The sequence below is a fragment of the Dendrobates tinctorius genome, unplaced genomic scaffold (genome assembly GCF_039654945.1).
Source record: "Dendrobates tinctorius isolate UK_male_01 unplaced genomic scaffold, ASM3965494v1 ptg000263l, whole genome shotgun sequence".
Taxonomy (NCBI): domain Eukaryota; kingdom Metazoa; phylum Chordata; class Amphibia; order Anura; family Dendrobatidae; genus Dendrobates; species Dendrobates tinctorius.
Genome location: NW_027361930.1, coordinates 6586142 through 6605271, shown reverse-complemented (window position 1 = coordinate 6605271; position 19130 = coordinate 6586142).

The window sequence follows — 19130 nt, the reverse complement described above, 5'->3', positions numbered from 1 at the left end:
ATACCCATTATGTCATCATGTTGCCATGGCAACCATTATGACATCATAATGCGAGGTGAGGCTTGATACACATACACATACATACACACACATATATACACACACACACATACACTCACATACATACACTCAGCTTTATATATATATATAGATGAACTGGGCAGATTGGTAAATTAATAAGATGCCACCTTTGTCTGTACATAGTGATTCATGTATAATGTGCCAAGTACTGCTAATATAAAAGGGTGTTGGCCCACTCCTGGAGAGGGGCCCACCGGAGGGTTCTCCTGTTCTTCCGTGGGCCAGTCCAAGCCTGAACATTATTAATGTTTGATGTCATTTTTCACTATAAATTTTCACAGTCATTGGGAGTTATTGGTACTTTATATTCTAAGTCTAATAACAAACATATGATATTATGGTGGTGTCGGTACAAACCCTACTGTCTATCTCACTTAACATTAATTACTGTGACTAATTGCTGCTACTTTGCTTCCCTCCTCTTCTTGATCCTTTTTGCATTGCTTGTGGAATGTTTTCTATTATATTTTTAAAATATGTCAATATATTTGTATATTTTTAACAATTTATGGGAGGTTTATGGTTACTTTTATGGTAAAACATCACTGCATAGTATAACAGCTTCACAACACTGTGCAGCTTCGGGAGTGGTGAGTTGCCTGTTACTGTATCTGCCTTCCCAATAAGCAAGTGCTATGTACACAGCATATAGAAAGTGCTGATAGTACTTTCTCTCCGGATCTAATAATCATGTGATTGCTGGGTGTAGGAAGTAAGTAAGAACTGTAGAGTTCTAGGATACACATTCAGTTTTTCCATGCAGCCAGGATGCTGAATTCCTCTTGTAACTGGGGCTAATAAACCAGCCCCAGTTGCAGGGAAAATCAAGTAAAAAAGGACATAAATGTTGAAATATCCAATAAGGTCTTTGATGACCTTATGCAGGGACACAATGTGTGAAATGATTGAAACAAATACATAAATTCATAAAAGCAGGAAAATAAAATATATATATATATATATATTTTCCAATATAAATCACTGTTATTAGCCTTGTCCCTGTAGAAAAGTAGTAAAAAAGTATCTGATATATGATAACAAAAGGGGAACAAAGCGGACCTTGTTAGAAAAAAAATTGAAAATAGACACATCTTTCCTTTATTTTCCCAACAATATAATGTGATACAAAAAATAAAAGAAGCGAGTATGAAAATAACATAAAAATTACACACCCCATGTACCCTGAAAAAATGCAAAAACTGACTTTTAGACTATTATTTTTATAATTGTACTATTTATCCAAATAATAACACTGGTTTTGAAATGGTTATTCTTCATTGAGAATTCATCAAATTGACTCATTAATACTACATACTGTGTATCGTTCCCCTCCCCTTTAAATAACTGAATTGTCATCTACCCAGCCAATTAATAATGTATACAGTCATTAACATCTCAGTCTTTAAAAATCTTCAATAACTTCAGCTACATCAGTAGACTTCCAAGGTCCAACCTCTAGCGATATATTTTTTTGCCATCAGCAACAAACTATATCTGAGATTTTATCTTTCTCTTTACAATTCTTTTTCATGGTGTAATAGATATAACGAGGATCCATCTTGATCTGTCTTTGATAGGATTTAGTTTGATAGCAACAACTAAATCCTTCATAAACCATTTATATTGTTTGCATTTTTCTTTTTTTTTTTTTGCAGCCTTTACACAGACCTTGTTCAGGTAATCGAAGGTCTGAAAGTGTCATGTGTACATAAGACATAATACAGTAATATGATGTGGGAAAAACTAACCGCATTATAAGAGCTCAGTCAAGCTCTAATCTGACATAAATCTTGTTGACTCTTTCCAATCACAATAAGCAGAACTACTAAGCTCTTAACTCAGGATCAGTAAATGATTAATAATGGCGTGTATTTATAGTTTAGTTAATTCATTGCAGCACATGCATATAGAAATTCTAAAATAGTGGGATTCCCCTTTAAAACGAAATATTTCCTAAATGGCATATATACTTATTTAATAGTCTAAGTAATAATAGTAATATCACATCCTTTATTCACTTATTCTTCAAATTATATGCCTTACAAAACCTAAAATACATTTTAAAATATTTATATGCTTGTTCAGTGGCATGTAAAAGTTTTGGCACCCATGGTCCAAATTACTGTTATTGTGAACAGTTAAGCAAGTTGAAGATGAAATGATCTCTAAAATGCCTAACGTTAAAGATGTTACATTTGTATTTTAGGCCAAAAAATATATACTGTACTTATTTTCATCTTTTACATTTTAAAAAATACAAAAAGGAAAATGCGCCTATGCAAATGTTTGGGCACCCTGCATGGTTAGTAGCTAGTAAGCATCCCCTTGTGAGCTCTTTTTGCGGCCAGACAAGAGTCTTTCAATTGTTGTTTGAGGAATTTTCAACCATTCTTCCTTGGAAAATTGTTCCAGTTCTGTGAAATTCCGGGGTCGTCTTGCATGCACTGCTATTTTGAGGTCTAGCCTCAGATTTTCAATGATATTCAGATCAGGGGACTGTGAGGGCAATTGTAAAACCTTCAGCTTGCCCCTTTTGAGGTAGTCTATTGTGGATTTTGATGTGTGTTTAGGATCATTATCCATTTGTAGAAGCATCCTCTTTTCAACTTCAGCTTTTTTGCAGTTAGTTTTATGTTTGCATATCAAGAATTTGTTGAAATTTTATTGAATCCATTCTTCCCTCTACCTGTGAAATGTTCTCCGTGCCATTGGCTGCAAGACAACCCCAAAGCATGATTGATCCACCCCAATGCATAATGGTTGGTGAGAGATTCTTTTTCTGAAATTCTGTGCCCTTTTTTCTTCACATATACCTTTGATCTTTGTGGCCAAAGAGTTCTATTTTAACCTCATCGGTCCACAGTAGTGGCATACCACACTGGGCCCCACCTCCTCCACCTGTCAGTGCTTGCACTCAGCCCGTCAGTACCTACATCAGGCCCCCACCTCCGGCCATCAGTGCAAGCAATGATGATGAAGGAGAAAGCATCAGCGTGAGCGATGATGTCATTACAGCTTACCCACTGTACTGAAATATGCACTGCTTGACAGGAAATCAGATCATCCGGTGGAACGAGGAAGAGTGAATATTGTATTTACTGTATTTTTTAAATCAGTTATTGGTGGCCATAATAGAGTATGGAGGACCATGGGGAGTGCATTATATTTCATGGAGAACCATGGGGGGTGCATTATATTGTATGGAGGACATGGGGGGTGCATTGTATTGTATGAAGGACCATGAAGAAAGCATTATATTGCAAGAAGGACAATACAGAGTACATTATATTGCATGGAGGACCATGGGGGGGTGAATTATATTTTATGAATGACCATGGGGGGTGCATTATATTTAATGGAGGACCATGGTGGTGCATTATATTTTATGGATGACCATGGTGACCATGGGAGTGTATTATACTATAAGAAGGACTATAAGGGGCGCATTATACTATATTTAGGACTATATGGGGCCCATTCTACTACAGTGGGTCCAGAAAGTATTTAGATCCCTTTAAATTTTTCACTCTTTGTTTCATTGCAGTCATTTGGTAAATTTAAAAAAGTTCATTTTTTCTCATTAACCCTTTCACTCCACAGCCTGTTTATGCCTTTGTGACCGGGCCAATTTTTTCAATTCTGACCAGTGTCTTTTTATGAAGTCATAAGTCTAGAATGCTTCAACGGATCCCAGTGATTCTGAGATTGCTTTCTTGTGACATATTGTACTTTATGATAGTGGTAAAATTTCTGTGACTTGCATTTATTTGTTAAAAAAAATGGAAATTTGGCGAAAATTTTGAAAATTTTCCAATTTTCAAACTTATAATTTGTATGCTCTTAAATCAGAGAGTCATATCGCATAATATAGTTAATAAATAACATTTCACATATGTCTACTTTACATCAGCACAATTTTTGAAACATATTTTTTCTGTTAGTAAGTTGTAAGGGTTAAAAGTTAACCAGCGATTTCTCAATTTTCCAACCAAATTTCACATTTGAAGTGAGTTTGGGGGTCAATATGACAGAAAATACCAAAAAGTGACACCATTCTAAAAACTGCATCCCTCGAGGTGATCAAAACCACATTCAATAAGTTTTTTTCCTCAAAAATGATTTTTTATGCCTCCAAAATTTTATTTTCCCATGGGTAACAGGAGAAATTAGACCCCCAAAGTTGTTGTGCAATTTGTCTTGAGTACGTGGATACCCCATATATGGGGGTAAACCACTGTTTGGGCGCACGGCAGAGCTTGGAAGGGAAGGAGTACCATTTGACTTTTTCAATGTAGAATTTTATGGAATTGAGATTGGATTCCATGTCGCATTTGGAGAGCCCCTGATGTGCCTAAACAGTGGAAACCCCCCACAAGTGATGCCATTTTGGAAACTAGACCACCCAAGGAACTTATCTAGAGGTGTGCTGAACACTTTGAACCCTCGAGTATTTCACTAAAGTTTATAATGTAGAGCTATGAAAATAAAAAATCTTTGTTTTCCACAGAAATGATTTTTATCCCCCAATTTTTCATTTTCAAAAATTGTTGTCCAATTTGTCCTGAGTACCCCTACACAGTAGAAACCCCCCACAAGTGACTGCGTTTTAGAAACTAGACCACCCAGGGACCTTATCTAGATGTGTGGTGAGCACTTTGAACCTCCAAGTGCTTCACAGGTTATAACATAGAGTCATGAAAATATATGAGTATGCCATTTACCCCCATATGTGGGGGTAAATCACTGGGCGCACAGCAGAGCTCGGAAGGGAAGGAGCACCATTTGACTTTTTCAACTCAGAATTGTCTGGAATTGAGATCGGACGCCATGTCGTGTTTCGAGAGCCCCTGATGTGCCTAAACGGTGGAAACCCCCGAATTCTAATTCCAACCCTAACCCCAACACACCCCTAATCCTAGCCACAACCCTAACACCAACACACCCCTAACCCTAATCCCAACCATAACCCCCAACACACCCCTAATCCCAACCCTAACAATAACCCTAACCACAAAAATAACCTTAACACACCCCTAACCCTAATCCCAGCCCTAGCCCCAACCCTAACCTTAATTTTAGCCTCAATCCTAACCCTAACTTTAGCCCCAACCCTAACCCTAACTTTAGGCCAACCCTAACCCTAACTTTAGCCCCAACCCTAACCCTACCTTTAGCCTAACACTAGCCCTAACTTTAGCCTAACCCTAACCCTAACTTTAGCCTAACACTAACCCTTATTTTAGCCTAACCCTAACCCTTATTTTAGCCTAACCCTAACCCTAACTTTAGCCTAACCCTAAACCTAACTTTAGCCTAACAATAACCCTAACTTTAGCCTAACCCTAACTTTAGCCTAATCCTAACCCTAGTTATAGCACTAACCTTAACCTGCCATTTCTGTGCTTTTTACTTCAGAACAAGATCGCTGACTGGCACAGCTGTTGCCAGCAGCACTTCTCACACTGTTTCTCCTCTAATCTCTCACTGACAGGAGATCAGAGAAGAAACAGCGTTATTGCGAGTCAGATCACCCAGGAAAGTCTGTTGCTAACAATAAACTTTTCCAGTGATCTGTCTCATTGGATGGTGTGACGCTGATGTCATCATAACCTGAACCAATCAGGTCTCGATGAGGTCGGGGGTCACAGGAAGCATTGTGCGCTAGGATCCCCTCGTTATAAGGTACGTGGGGGTCCCGATCAGCACATTACTGCCGACCGTAGACAAATGTCGGCACTGCACAAAGCCCTGCTAGCTCCGACGTTTATCTACCTTTGGCGGTCATGAACCGGTTATATATACTCCTTAACATTGTCTTGGATTTCACTTGCAACACCAAATGGTAAAAGTCTTCCTTTTGCCTTGAATGCAGCGACAGCTGGAGAATTGTTTGCAAAATACCTTAACCCCTTAATCCTTTCAAGAACTGTCAATTTTTTTGTGCTTTCATTGTTTTCTCCCTTTTAAAGAACCATAACTTTTTTATTTTTCTGTTGTCAAAGGCCTGTTTCACATTTCCGTTTATTGCCATCAGTCAAAATCCGCCGTTTTGCAAAAAAAAAAACGGATCCGCCATTTTTTTTGGCAGATCCGTTTTTCCCCATTGACTTGCATTAGCGGTGGATTTTGACGGATGGTCATCCATTTGATCCGTTCTTTGACGGATCCACCATAATTTTGGCATCCGCTGACTTCAGTGGACGGACAATGAAACATCTTTTGTCTGCGTCAAAATAGCGGATAGCAACGGATCCATCGCTATCCACCATTCATTATAATGGTCGCCTATGGGCGGCGGATCCGTTGCTGACCGTTAATTGACGGAATCCGGGAACGGATCCGCTTTTTTACACTGAGCATGCCCGCAATGAATTCTTTGCCAGAAATTTAACCCCAAATTCCGTTCTGGCGGCAGAAATCTCTCTCTCCTCTTTTTTCCAGACTCGTGTTCCTTTAAGTTTCCAGCACTACCTGATAAAGTGGATCCGTCAAAAAACGGATCCGTTGGCATCCGTTTGTGGAACAACGGAAACTGATCCATTTTTTCACATTCTGGCGGATTTGGACTGCCGTCAAAAAACGGAAATGTGAAAAAGGCCAAATCTGTATGAGGGTTTTTTTGTAGAACTTGGACCTACGAGAGTATGATCGCTCATGCTACATAACACAATACAGTACTGCAGTATACAGTATAGTATAAGTGACATTTTCCTTTGAGGTCCGGCTCGAGGAGTACTGGGAGGACTAAGTTGGCTGCTATGATAACCCATTGACTCCCCACGATTACCTCACGTTGGGTCTGTGGGAACTGGTGTAGACACCTGAAAACAAGCCATTTAAATGCCACTGTAAGTGACTGACAGTGGCATTTAAATGGTTAAACAACAGCAATCGAAGCTAAGCATGGTCGCTGCTGTTACAGGCGAATACTGACTATGCAATACAGCCTTCATCTACACAATTTTGAATGTCCTTATCTTCTGAGCCCACCCCATTCACCCTGAATGTGACAAAAATCTAGATCATAGGTCATAAATGGTTTAAAGGGGTTATCCCATCTTGTGCAGTTATGGTATATCTACACGATTCCGCCAATCTAAAATGTATGTGACTTCCATACAAATGAATAGAGACACCTACGGCATATGGCATAAAGATATAAGATGGGAGCAACCCTTTAATGCTGTCAATGGAACATCATAATTTTATGCATTACTTTGAATAAAGAAAATTTTGAAATTAGTTCAAAACATTTTCGTACATCTTAAATTTAGCCTAATATTAGCTTGGGTTTTTGTGTCACTATAGTTTTCTGGTATTGATGTCAAAATAACATCATCAATATGTTCAGTATATAATGTACAAAAGTTGAAATGAAAATGTATTTGTCGATAAGTAACCAACTGAGGACTTGGACATAACGTAATTCATAAAGCCTCAATCACGTCTGCTAATGCTGTAATTAAGAAAAAAGTGCATCTTTATTAGTCCTTTATGGTTGGTATTAATGCCTTGTTAGAACAAAGACAGAAGAGGAGTAAATAAAGTACACTGATTAGGGGAGGTTAGGAATATGGATAGAAATTAGCCTAATAAACTAACCAAACTGCTGAATATAAAAACAATATATAATGAAGCTGAGCAGATATAATTGGCAAAAAAAGCTTACCATTTAATTGCAAAGGAATACAGATAATTCTTAATTTATTAAGTAAAAAGGAGAAATGAAATGCTAAATAAATAACATTCAAGATCAAGACTAGATGATAGAACAGAAAATGTATTGACTTGGAAAAAAAAAGCTCTAATGAAATCATGTGATTTTCAGCTGACTTGGAACAGAAACACAGGTCAAAATGTTTGGTGCTTTGTCATCTATGTCGCAGATGTTCTAGCATATGGTACAGCGAGCTCTGACTGAACAATGGACCAATGGGTCATTTTTCCTTTGGATGATATTCTGTGAAGTGGATCAGCTAGAAAATTGCTGTAAGCTTATTGAACATGTAAAACATGTAGTTAAGAAGCATTTTCAAATATCCCTCAAGGAAATAAATACAAATCTGTCATGGGCTCCCTTGAATCATCCATAATGTGAAAAATGCACAAGTAAATATGTAACTTTTAACAATATTTAGGTCCAGTACTCTGTATCAATAATACTTTAATACATTTTTATAAGTATAGATATTGGCATCAAAATAACTGATCTGCAAATCCTCTACTTCCCAGTCACCACCTACAGGATATTAGAAGCTTACTTCTGCACATCACCGAAGTCTATATAATCATTGCAAGTAGGGATGAGCAAACGAGCTTGGTGATACTCGGTTATCACTCGAGTATCACGGTGCTTGGATGTACTCATTGCTCGGCTAGAAAAGGGCAGTGCTCTATGTAAAACTTGAATCCCCGCTCCGCATTATTGGCACCTGTTACACAGCCAATAACCATGAAGGGATTGCCTGCATTGTAATACTGTAGCTATCTTGGTTGTGGCATTGCTATGATTGGCTGGTTGTGTGACATCATTAGGGGTTATAAAAGAACAGGTGCTGCCCGGCTTGGCACACTGACACCATTGCACAGCTCTGTGACACTTTGTATTGAAGGCAGAGAGTGCTCGCCTAAGCCTGTGTGTGCACAGTACAACGAATCAGATGCCTGTGGTGTTGATACTGATGCTGAAGCTCAACCATCATACTAACAGCCATTTTAAGGGCTAATCATTTGATTTTCTGTTTGCATCACATGCAATGTGCATTTAGCCTAGGGAGGGAGAGAGAGTTGCAGAAGCAGGGAGAGTGACAGAATCAAGTCTGTAGACAGGCATTAGGGCTGCGCAGTCCGTTGGTAAATACAGTGGGGAAAAAAGTAGTTAGTCAGTCACCAATTTTGCAAGTTCTCCCACTTAAAAAGATGAGCGAGGCCTGTAATTGACGTTATAGGTAGGCCACAACTATGAGAGTCAAGATGAGAAAACAAATCCAGAAAATCACCTTGTTTGATTTGGCAAAATTTATTTTGCAAATTATGGTGGAAAATAGGTATTTGGTCACCTAAAAACATGCAAGATTTCTGGCTCTCACAGACCTGTAACTTCTTCTTTAAGAGGCTCCTCTGTTCTCCACTCTTTACCTGTAGTAATGGCACCAGTTTGAACTTGCTATCAGTATAAAAGACACCTGTCCACAACCTCAAACAGTCACACTCCAACTCCACTATGGTGAAGACCAAAGAGCTGTCGAAGGACACCAGAAACAAAATTGTAGCCCTGCACTAGGTTGGGAAGACTGGGAAGACATTCAGGGCCATGCATCTGACCAGATGTGTCTGACCAGGCATCGTTCAAATTCCATATTTCAAATTACAGATTCTTAATTACACTACTCTGAATTAGACTAGAATTGGACTGGAATTTGACTGGAAGGTAACGGAATAGTTAACCACTACAATGTTTCGGTTTCTTTTCACTTTCACCTCCATACTACTTACTTTCTTCCTATCTCCTGTAATCCCCCCACCCAGTAAGGAACTAGTCATTTCCCCCTCCATCCTCCTCAGCCATCTCTCCTTTTCCTCAGAACTGTTCCTCCACAAACAATCCTTTTTCTCTAGACACACATGGCCACATCATGTCCTATCCTGGTCCCAATCTGTTACTCCTCATTGCTGGCGACATATCCCCAAATCCTGGCCCTCCTCAGCACATCCCCACACTCACTTCTAATGCGCTACCATGATTCTCTACATGTTTTCACAACCATGATAACCTCATACCCATTCATACAGCCCCCACTCCCCCAGACCCCCTACCTGGAGCACTATGGAACACACAATCTGTCTGCAATAAACTGTCATTTATCCATGACCTCTTTATCACCAACAAACTCTCCTTCCTTGGTATCACCGAAACCTGACTCACCCCCTCTGACTCAGCCTCTCCAGCTGCACTGTCTTACGGCGGATTCCATCTCTCTCACACCCCTCGCCCCAGCAACAAAAGTGATGGAGGAGTTGGCTTGCTCCTCTCCGATACCTGCTCCTTTATCCCAATTCCGCTACCACCATCCGCTACTCTTCCCTTGTTTGAGGTGCACCGTCCACATCTACTCCCTCTCCAACATCCAGCTGGCTGTCATTTACCACCCCCCCAGAACTAGCCATTTCAACCTTTTTTGACCACTTCACCACCTGGCTACTTCATTTCCTCTCTGCTGACATCCCCACTATCATCATGGGTGATGTCAACATCCCTATTGACGCTTCCACCCCAGCTGCCACTAAGCTTTTATTGCTCACTGCCTCCTTTGGCCTCTCTCAATGGTCCTCTGCGGCCACTCACAAAGATGGTCACATGCTAGACCTTATCTTCAACTGCCTCTGTTCCCTTACTAATCTCACTAACTCACCCCTCCCCCTGTCTGACAACAACCTACTGACACTCTCTTCCCTCTCCTCTTCTAGTGCACAACCCCCACTCCACAAACTTGCTCACCCTCGCAGAAATCTCAAACACCTCCATTTACAATCACTCTCTGAGTCCCTCCTCCCTCTTACAGACATATCTTCACTTCATGACACAGATTCTGCTGCCACCTTTTATACACAACAATAACAGCAGCACTTGATTTGGCCGCCCCCTTCACGCATAGCAAAACTCGTACAATCAACAGACAGCCCTGACTGACCAGCCTCACCAAAGAACTGAGACAGGCTTCCAGGGTTGCTGAGCATAGATGAAAGAATTCCCGGTCTTCCGAGCACTTAACCGCATACAAGCAGTCACTCACCAGTTTCAAGTCCACACTCATTGCTGCAAAACAAACTTACTTCTCACCTCTCATATCCTCCCTGTCTCACAATCCTAAACAGCTTTTCAACACTTTCAATTCTCTACTTCATCCGCCAGCACCTCCTCCTTCTCCTCTCATTACCGCTGAAGACTTTGCCTCTTTCTTTAAGCAGATGATTTGGCTCACAGCACCCAAAGACCCTCTTAGCTGCTTAGCCCTGTTTCTCCAAAACCAACTTCTCCACCATGACAGAAGATCAGCTTTCCACCCTCCTATCAAAATCACACCTCACCACTAGCATGCTTGACCTGCTCCCATCCCACCTTATCCCTAACCTCACCACAGTCTTCATCCCTACTCTAACACACCTCTTCAACCTCTCACTTACAAATGGTGTGTTCCCCTCATCCTTCAAACATGCCTCGATCACACCCATCCTCAGAAAGACCTCCCTTGACCCATCCTCTGTGTCTAGCTATCACCCAATATCTCTTCTCCCTTATGCCTCAAAACTACTGTAACAGCATGTCCATCTTGAACTGTCCTCCCACCTCTCCTCGTGCTCCCTCTTTGACCGCTTACAATCAGGCTTCTGACTGCATCACTCAACTGAAAATACCCTAACTAAAGTCACCAACGACCTACTAACCGCCAAGAGCAAGCAACACTACTCTGTTCTCCTTCTCCTGGACCTGTCTTCTGCCTTCGACACTGTGGACCATTCCCTTCTGCTACAGATTCTCTCATATCTTGGTATCACAGGCTTGGCCCTATCCTGGATCTCATCATGTGTAACAAACCGAACATTCAGTGTCTCCCTCTCGCACACCACCTCTTCACCTTGCCCTCTGTCTGTCGGTGTTCCTCAAGGCTCAGTTCTAGGACCCCTACTCTTCTCCATCTACACCTTCGGCCTGGGACAGCTCATAGAATTCCACGGTTTGCAGTATCATCTCTATGCCGATGACACGCAGATCTACCTATCTGGACCTGACCTCACCTCCTTACTTACCAAAATACCACAATGTCTGTCTGCTATTTCAGCTTTCTTCTCTGCTTACTTTCTAAAACTGAACATGGACAAAGCAGAATTCATAATCTTTCCCCCATCTCACTCTTCCCCTCCACCAGACCTATCCATCAATGTCAATGGCTGCCCACTTTCCCCAGTCCCACATGCTCAGTGCCTCGGGGTGATCCTCGACTCTGCCCTCTCTTCCAAACCACATATCCAAACCCTTTTCTCCTCCTGCAGTCTCAAACTCAAAAATATTTCCCGGATCTGTGCATTCCTTGATCATGAAACCACAAAAACACTAGTGCATGCCCTTATCATCTCCCGCCTCGACTACTGCAACCTCCTACTCTCTGGTCTCCCCTCTAGCACTCTAGCACCACGCCAATTCATCCTACACTCTGCTGCCCAACTAATCAAACTGTCTTCCCATTATTCCCCAGCCTCTCTTCTCTGCTAAGCCCTTCATTGGCTTCCTACCATCCAGAGGCTCCAGACGGCGGGTTGTTTAACTTTGCAACTGAAAAATATTATTATTTTTTTAATGTGCCTTATGTCTGCAGACAGTTTCATATCAGCACAGCACAAAATGACAAGGTGGAATACAGCAGGCTGTTTCACATTTAGCTAGTGAAAAAATATTATTTAGAATGCTATACTCGTGCATGGAGCACAATAGAAGCAATGCACAACACACTTGTAGGACATGTGCCCTGCTGGCTTTGTCTGTGGACCTTAGTAATGGCAAAAATATGCTGGAAAGTAAATTTAACAGTCACACTGGACTAAGCGGATATAAATCCGCCTAGTTAACTAGCTAAAGTCTTGCTGTTAACAGTGCCAGCATCAGGAGCAGCCTCTCTGCACAGTTACAGTGTCAAAATGGCGCTAAACAAGCTGTCTGCTATTTATATGGAGAGGGACATGTGATTTCAGCAGCCAATGACTCAAGCTGCTGTGTTTAGACATTGTGGGTGTTGCCTGCGTCCTGATTGGCTAGCCGCAATGTGCACACATAAAGTTAGAAAAAAATGACTGTTTACAAGAACAAAACCCCCCCTCATCAAACACGTGCCAAACGCTCATGATACACCACCATTATCGTTGCTAAAGTGCTGAAAATACTTTTGTGGCAACGTAAATATTTTTCTGCACTTTTTATCAAATGTTACCGTTTTTTTCTGAATCTATATAATTTTGCTCATATTTCCGATCACGAATCCGAATGTGCCATATTCGTGCCGAATTATGTTTGGCAATCGTTTTGCGAACAAATTCGCTCATCACTAGTAACACTTCATGAAAATCGGACTGCACTCAAATATCACCCGAATGCACTTATATTTTATGATTGACCCATAAACTTTCATTGCTGATTTTAATCTGACTTTGGGATGAAAATCAGACAGGCTTCCACAATTTTCCATTGGCCATTCAGTCCATGAAAAATCGTGGACATTTGAATGTCTCCATAGACTATTATAGATACAAATGCTATCCATGATAACCACGGATAGCACTCGTACATAAAAATCAGACAACTGAATGAGCTCTACATTTGTACTCAACTACCTCACCCTATTGTTGACTGCAGGAAAGTAGAATTTTATTAAATTGGCTTTGTGGAAAAAAAATGGGATTTAGAGTTCTACAGCACAAAATAGAGTTCTAACTCTGGTCAAGATTTGTTAAGAGATTAAACAGCACAAAATTTGGTGACTTATGTAACTGTGTTTAGTTTATTATAAAGATAATTGATTTGAAAGTTGGAATTTATGAGCTTTCTTTGTATGTACCTAGTTGAAAATGAACTAGTGGAAAAATCCAAATAGCATCTGATCAATTTGAACATCATGCTGCCAGAGATGATTGACTCATCATTCTCAGTCTATTAGCACCTGGAGAGACTAGTGCAGAAAGCTGTACTGTGATAAAAATAGACACCTCTAAGTGAGGACTGAATTTTCTAAGCTTCCACATAAAATCAGTGGCAATTGCTTTATACTATAAGATGAGATTTTAAATATATTTTATTTTTAAGTATATACTGCATTTGTTCATACTTTCCTATACAACTAAATCAAAAACGTTACCGCTATGCTTATGCTTTTTTTAAATTCTAAATGTGTACAATATCCATTTACAAGGTGTAGAAAAAGTAATCTCCATTATTAATGTTAGTTGCTACAAAGACTACCTGATATAACAGCACCAGAAAGGTCTTTTTGTTTCTTTAGAGTAGACTGTAAAGGTACTGTCACACTTAGCGATGTACCAGCGATCCCGACCAACGATATGACGCAGTCAGGATCGCTGGTGCATCGCTAAGTGGTCGCTAGTGAGCTGCCACACAGGCAGATCTCACCAGCGACATCGCTGGGGACGGTGGTCGCTACTTACCTGTCACACTAGGCGATCCTGACGTCCTCCCGCCCGGCTCCACGCTCGTCGCTCATCTCTCCACAGGAAGCGCCGCAGGAAGCTGATGGCGAGAAACAGAAGTGGACGTTCTCGCGCGATCAGCGATAACCAGCGGGGGAGCGGGTCATAGGTAAGTATCAGACACAGCGATATCGCTAGCAATATCGCTATAACGTCACAAGTTATAGCGATATTGCTAGCGATATCACTAAGTGTGACAGGCCCTTAAGAGATACAGTAGGGTAAAAGATATCCTAAGGCACCGTGAGAGGCGGCACCCTGGATTGTTTCAGTGGCCTCTTAGCGCTGCAGCCCCTTGCAGACATTGCTCCATACAGCGCTGCCACTCTCTCCCTAAGGCCTGCTTCATCCAGTCATATTGTATCCAGCTCCTTTGATAGACTCGAGTTCCAGTCATTACAAAATAAACAGCATTATAGGGTTTCATTCCTGCCTTAAGATATCTTTTACCCTACTGTATGTCTTGCAGTCTACTCTAAAGAAACAAAAAGACCTTTCTGATGAAGGTCTGTTGAGTCTATTTTTGCCTGGATGCACAATAAAGATAAAATTGCTTCTCCGATTTTGAGTGCCAAGTATTTTTGTATATGTCTATGGGTTGGAAACCTTACTTGAGCACCAATTTTCCTCTGTTTTTCTCTGGAGTGCCGTGTTTTTTGTATAGCAGCACCAGAACGCACACATTTTAGGTCTGTAGAGCAATGATGCTGGTAGCCCAAACAATCAGAAGCACCAGCCTCCAGCAACACTGAAGTCAGGAGACTGGGGAAGAATACTTATCTGTTAAAAGAAGATGGGATTAAGTATCTGCTTACAGAGTTTGAATGGCAGCACAATTCAACCAGTAAACTTTTACCAACAGGCTGTAATTTGAATGCCTGCTTACACAGGCAAAGCAAAGTAAGCAATGATAGATCACTAAAGGCCCCTTTACATTTAGCGATGCACCAGCGATCCCGACAACGATACGACCCGGTCAGGATCGCTGGTGCATCGCTAAATGGTCGCTAGTGAGCTGCCACACAGGCAGATCTCACAGCGATGTAACGACACAGCAGCGGTCGTTACTTACCTTTCAGACGTGGCGATCCTGACGTCCTCCCGCCCGCGTCCACGCATCGCTTATCGGCACCAGCAGGAAGCGCCTGACAAGAAATGAAGCTGCACGATCTCGTGCGATCAGTGACAGACAGCAGGGAGCCAGTCGGAGGTAAGTATCACACATAGCGATATCGCTAGCAATATCGCTGCTGCGTCACAAAATCGGTGACGCTTTAGTGATATCGCTATGTGTAAAGGCCCCTTATGTGTGCAAAGTCTGCCATTGCTCAGCCATGAGAGTCTCCTGTTTATACAGGTAGATGCACCGCTAAGAACGGTAATCTTTTAAGCCCTTCAGGACATGCGCCATACATGTACTTCACATGTCGGGTTTCTCCTTTTGATGTGGGCTCCAGCAGTGAACCCACATCTTTCCAGCACATGTCAACTGATTTCAACAGCTGACATGTGCCACTAACAGCTGCGGGTGGAATTGCAATCCACCTGCAGCTGTTAACCTGTTAAATGCTGCTGTCAATCTCTGACAGTGGCATGTAACATGATCGTGCCAGAAGCGCATCACTAATCCCACCCATTATCTCCTGTGTCACATGACCGTGGGTCGTAGATGGGTTGTTATGACATACCAGGGTCTGCAGAAGACCCATGTGGTGGTAATTGCTGGATAGCTATGAGCGCCACCCAGCTGTCGGCACTCAAAGTAAGGGCAGAGACACACTAGCGATTAAAAAAGCGGTCCGATTTTGATGCAGAAGAGTCGGATGAGTGTAATGTAATTGTCATGCGAGTGTCATGCGCTTTTTGTGCGAGTACAATCAGATTTTTCACACATAGCATCCGATTTACATCCGAATGCACTGCGATTGCTATCAGACTGCAATGCAATTTTAACATGAGCTTTTACATAGAGCACTTCTGTCATTTACACATCGTTTTAAAATGAAATATTCTTCAAAACACACACACGCACACATATATATAGATATATATAATATATATATCTATAATATTATATATATATCATTTACATATATATATCTAATATATAAAGCTCAAAGTGTGTATGTATGTATGTGTGTATGTATGTGTGTATGTCCGGGATTGGCATCCGCACCGTCGCAGCTACAGCCACAAAATTTGGCACAGTCACACGTCTGGACCCCGAGAACGTCCTAAGCTATGTTGTGAGGTGAAATTTTAACCCCGCACGTTCCAATTCACAAAACAATTTTGCCCCTATCTACATACTGGGGAAAAAGTGTGTGCGCGTCAAGCCCCGCCCCTCATTATGATGTCATAATGCCCCTATCTACATAATGGGGAAACAGTGTGTGCCTCTCAAGCCACGCCCCTCATTATGGTGTCATAATGCCCCTATTTGCATAACGGGGAACCAGAGTGTGCGTATCAAGCCCCGCCCCTCATTATGATGTCATAATGGTTGACTATGGGATGGAGGATGTGTGATGGGTATATGGGCACTGGACTATGGGATGGCGGATATTTATGATGGGTATATGGGCATGGGACTATGGGATGGCGGATATGTATGATGGGTGTATGGGCATGGGACTATGAGATGAAGGATGTGTGATGGGTATATGGGCACGGGACTATGGGATGGCGGATATGTATGATGGGTATATGGGCATGGGACTATGGGATGGAGGATATGTATGATGGGTATATGGGCATGGGATTATGGGATGGAGGATATGTATGATGGGTATATGGGCATGGGACTATGGGATGGAGGATATGTATGATGGGTATATGGGCACGGGACTATGGGATGGAGGATATGTATGATGAGCATATGGGCATGGGACTATGGGATGGAGGATGTGTGATGGGTATATGGGCACGGGACTATGGGATGGCGGATATGTATATGGGCATGGGACTATGGGATGGAGGATGTGTGATGGGTATATGGGCACTGGACTATGGGATGGAGGATATGTATGATGGGTATATGGGCACGGGACTATGGGATGGCGGATATGTATGATGGGTATATGGGCATGGGACTATGGGATGGAGGATATGTATGATGGGTATATGGGCATGGGACTATGAGATGAAGGATGTGTGATGGGTATATGGGCACTCGACTATGGGATGGCGAATATGTATGATTGGTATATGGGCATGGGACCTATTGGATGGAGGATATGTATGATGGGTATATGGGCATGGGACTATGGGATGGAGGATATGTATGATGGGTATATAGGCACAGGCCTATGGGATGGAGGATGTGTGATGGGTATATGGGCACGGGACTATGGGATGGAGGATATGTATGATGGGTATATGGGCATGGGACTATGGGATGGAGGATATGTATGATGGGTATATGGGCATGGGACTATGAGATGAAGGACGTGTGGTGGGTATATGGGCACTCGACTATGGGATGGCGGATATGTATATGGGCACGGGACTATGGGATGGAGGATGTGTGATGGGTATATGGCCACGGGACTATGGGATGGAGGATATGTATGATGGGTATATGGGCATGGGACTATGGGATGGAGGATATGTATGATGGGTATATGGGCATGGGACTATGGGATGGAGGATATGTATGATGGGTATATGGGCATGGGACTATGAGATGAAGGACGTGTGATGGGTATATGGGCACTCAACTATGGGATGGCGGATATGTATGATGGGTATATGGGCACGGGACTATGGGATGGAGGATATGTATGATGGGTATATGGGCATGGGACTATGGGATGGAGGATATGTATGATGGGTATATGGGCACGGGACTATGGGATGGAGGATATGTATGATGGGTATATGGGCACGGGCCTATGGGATCGTGGATATGTATGCTGGGTATATGGGCACGGGACTATGGGATGGAGGTTAATTATAATTTGCTATAACTAACCACAGTTAGTTACTATGTCCGGGCAGCGCCGAGCTCTTCAGCTAGTATATATATATATGATCTATATATATCTTTACATTGCATAGAGATATCGATAGAAGATTAGCTGTTAATTCATTTGCCGGCTTCTGTAAAATCAATACAGAAGCCGACAAGATAGGAGACATGGTTTACTTACAGTAAGCCACTGCAGTACAGTTAGAGTTGTATATGTCAGTGTCTAATACTGTTAGTAGTATATGTGTGTAAAATTTGGAACCTGTGTGTATTTATTAAAGAATGTATGCATGGGAAAAATTGCATGGGCTCCTGCTCAATTTTCTGTGCCAGAGAGGGCAAGCCAGTGACTGAGGGCAGATATTAATAGCCTAGAGAGGGACCATGGTTATTGCCCCCTCGGATAAAAACATCTGCCCCCAGCCACCCCTGAAAATGTGCATCTTAGCCTCTCACATCCCACTGCCCTGTAACAGTGGCATATGGGGTAATAAGGGGTTAATGTCACCTTGCTATTGTAAGTCACAAAGGAGGAAAGAAAAAGACCGGGTTTTTCAATGTATCAGCTCTGACCACACAAGGACAGGATTAATCTTCAAAGCTTTATTGTGCCGACACATTTCGTGGCAAATCTGCCACTTCCTCAGGGCCAAAGAATTCTATTGTAAAGTGACATTAAGAACGGTTAATAATGGAGAGGTGTCAATAAGACACCTATCCATTATTAATCTAATAGTATAAAAAGGTTAAAAAACACACAGACATTAAGAATAAAGTATTTTAATGAAATAATTACACTGGCTTCCCATATTTATTAAACTCACAA